The following is a 3579-nucleotide window of genomic DNA, read 5'->3' as shown; positions in this document are numbered from 1 at the left end:
AAAAAAAAAAAAAAAAAAAAAAAAAAAAAAAACCCCCCGCCACAACCTTCAAAATATAAGACAACTCAAAATTTAATCACAAACGAAACGAAAATAAAAATTGCAACTAAATTAAAACGTCTCTATCAGATGATTGGGAATCCCTCGGAGGAGGTAACCTATGGTTGCTAACGAGATTTCTCAGGGTCTAAATGAAAGTATGAAACTCATTAAGTTGAGTTTAGTAAATTCATTTAGACTAAGTGAATCTAAAAGAAAATAGTGGTGCTGGAATGAGGGAACCGTAGGATCCTAATCGGTGTCAATTTAATCAACTTTAACATCCCCCATAATATCTAAATAACTTATAATATTTAAAAACCATAATCATAAGACATCTGATTTGACATCATAATCTGACACATTAGAAAACTTAAACTCATCACGACGAGAAGCTTGGAGCCAACATTGTGGGCAGCACAACCATCTTCAACAATAAAATATGTCTACACCAGCTAAACCAAGTCCTTATAATTAAACAACAATCCATAGAACTTCAAGATTGTTTGCTTATGCAACTTAAATCCTCAACTTATCTTAAGGCCTTTGTATGGTTTTGCTATATAATATAAGCCTTAACTCGTTTTAGGATTCCGAGGTTGTCGTTCGTTACGACTTAAATCCTCACATATTCTAGACTATTTGTGTGATCGTTTCACAAGAATACAAGCCCTAATTAATAAAATTAGTAGGATGAAACACTTAAATATTGCTGCAAAATTGAAGCTAAACAGTAGGATAGTTTGGGAGGTCACCTAGGTTCTCCTCAAGATCTATGATATCCCCTAGTTCTTCTTCCTTTGGATTCCAAAATAAAATGTTCCAAATTTGAGTCATTCCCCTTTCACACCTCTTTGTCCGATCTCATTGAAAAGCTCTATTCTTTGGAACTCCTTGAAGATGAAATCCCCTGATTTTTATCAAGAGTTTTCTTAGGTGACCTTGGTTATCTAGGATGTAATTAACTATAGGGCCTTGCCCTTATAGGAAGCTTTTCCGAACCCAGCTTGACATAAACCATATTTAATTTTTTTCATATTAAATAGGGGAACTTGTCGGCTTATAATAAAAATAGTTTCGTAAACTTAAGCAGATGTCATATAATCTTTAGTTTATTTAATCGAGTCTTACCAGTAAGTAGTGTGTTCTTCCTTTTGGATGGATACATTACTTGTGATATTTTGCTTGTTTATTTAAACTACTGGGACTATGAGATCAGTCTGCTCTTGTATTTTCGAAATTAAAAATACTATTTTTTTCAAATTATATATATATATATATATATATATAATTAAATTAAAACGAGTGTTAGTATATACATCATTGCAGCCAACAACTTCACAACTCCCAACTTTTTTAGTGTTGACACTATCATTAACACTGCTCTAAATTAAATTGGTAATCTTTGTGGTTTCTCTATTAAACCTTTACCTTGAAACTACCTTGGTGTTATTATAAAACCTTCTAAATTAGTTATTATTGATTGTCATAAACTTATTGACAAAATTCAATTTTATTTATTGGAAGAGAATTCTTTTATCGTTTGTTGATAGACTTCAGTTAATGAAATTTACTATTTGGAGCTACATTTATTATTGGTTTCATTCTTTTTTAATTCCTAAAGACTTGAAAAAAAAAGATTTAATTCTTTAATACCTAACTTTTTGCTCAATATTAATGATACGAAGAAGCTCCATACTAATTCGTGGAATAAAATTACCTTGCTTAAACAGGCTAGTGGTCTTGGTCTTTCTTCTCTTTGTTTAGTAACATTATGTGCATCTATACTCAATGCTCATTTTATTTATACTCCTTTTTGGAAGGATCTCATTATAATTGCTAATAAATATAAGAGTGCTTTAAATATTAAAGTTACTAATGATAGTTTTTTGCTTTTTTATTTTGACCCCGGGTTTTATGGGGTGGTTTCTCTTAAGCATTGTTTCGGTAATTCTACTTTTATTTGGTTTGATTTTCCTGTTAATATGAAACTGAAGGATATTATTCCTAATTTCAATTGGAATTTTCCTCATAATCACAATGCTCCTCTTTCTTGTATTCAAGTTATTTGTAATGTTATTATTCTCAATAGTCTTACTGTTGACCTCACTTTTGGGTGAGGGTTTTGGGTCTTTCCTTTAGTAACTAGGATCTAGCTTTAGGACTTTTCTAATGAATATCTAAGCATCTTAGAAATGAGAATTTGTCGGTCGCCAATGTGGCTGGGTGCTGTTTAATTTAGCGTAATATAGTGTTTAGAAGTTAGGTATTTTAATTTAAATGAAATGGGGTTAAACTAATTCCATTGATTCCTACAGTTTGGATAATCGAGCTAACCATGAGTAATGTATCACCCTGAAAGGTAATACACTACTTGATAATAAACTCAATTAAATAAACTATAGAAATAAATGACTTCCGTTTGATCTGCAAGTTTGCATGATGACCGATAGATTCCCCTATTCGATATGAGAGTCAAATAGGATTTATTTTAAGTCTGGATTCTTTTAAGTTCCTTATAAGGGAAAGCCCCTATAGTTAATTACATCTTAAGCGAATGAATTATTTAAGAAAACTCTCGATAAAAATCAGGAATCTTTTATTTTCATGAGTTCAAAAGGAAGGGTTTTCAACGAACATGATTGTAAAATTTTCAATAGGGACTAGTTCAAAGGTGAAAGATTTTGTTTTAAGAATCAAAGGAAGAAAAGTAGGGGAGATTAAAGATCCAGAATAGGTTCTTGGTAGTCTCCAAACTATCCTAATGTTTGGCTCAATTTAGGATGGTATTAATTTAAGTTAACTCTTGCCAGTTTTATTAATTAGGACTTAAATATGTGTAATGATGATTTACACAAAAAGCCTAGAAAGAGAGGAGGTTTTACGTCGAGTGACTACCTCAGAATCCTAAAACAAGTTAGGACATGTTGCATATCGGGACTATGCAGGAGCCTAAGAAAAGAGAGGTTTTATGTCATAAAAGAAATCCTTGGAATCTTAAGGATTATGATTAAACTAAAGAAAGGGTCTTGAACGAGCTGCCCACGATGTCTGCTCCAAGTTCCTTACTGAAATGTCTTCAGGTCTTCAAGTCTTAAGGTCCTCCAATCTTATTTAAAAGGTTTATTTATTTTGATAATTTTATATTGAATTAATTAAAAGGTAGTGGAGGTATAGTTCAAACGTAGGTCAAGACTAAGTTTACTTAAGCTAAGTAATTCTCTAGTGTTATTATTTCTAGGTTCTCCCTAATCTAAACAATTTTTATTCCTTCATTATTTGTCCTTAACACATGCATTCTATGTTTGATAAAAACAGTAAAAGAACACGCATTGAGATACATAAAACAATAAATAGAACAAAGAAAATAATATTTTATCAGATTTTTATTAAATTTTAATTATTTAATTAGTGGTAACTCAGTCAAGATGTCTATGACTCCGTCGTCCCGGGTCGTCGGGTGCTCTAGCTTACTTAGTCCTAAAGGTGGTTGCCCACCAGGACCGGTGTCGGCACTATTTTGGTGTGGAGTTTGCCCGT

This window comes from Phalaenopsis equestris, unplaced genomic scaffold (genome assembly GCF_001263595.1).
Source record: "Phalaenopsis equestris unplaced genomic scaffold, ASM126359v1 Scaffold001134, whole genome shotgun sequence".
Classification (NCBI taxonomy): Eukaryota; Viridiplantae; Streptophyta; class Magnoliopsida; order Asparagales; family Orchidaceae; genus Phalaenopsis; species Phalaenopsis equestris.
Note: the sequence above shows the minus strand (reverse complement) of the source record.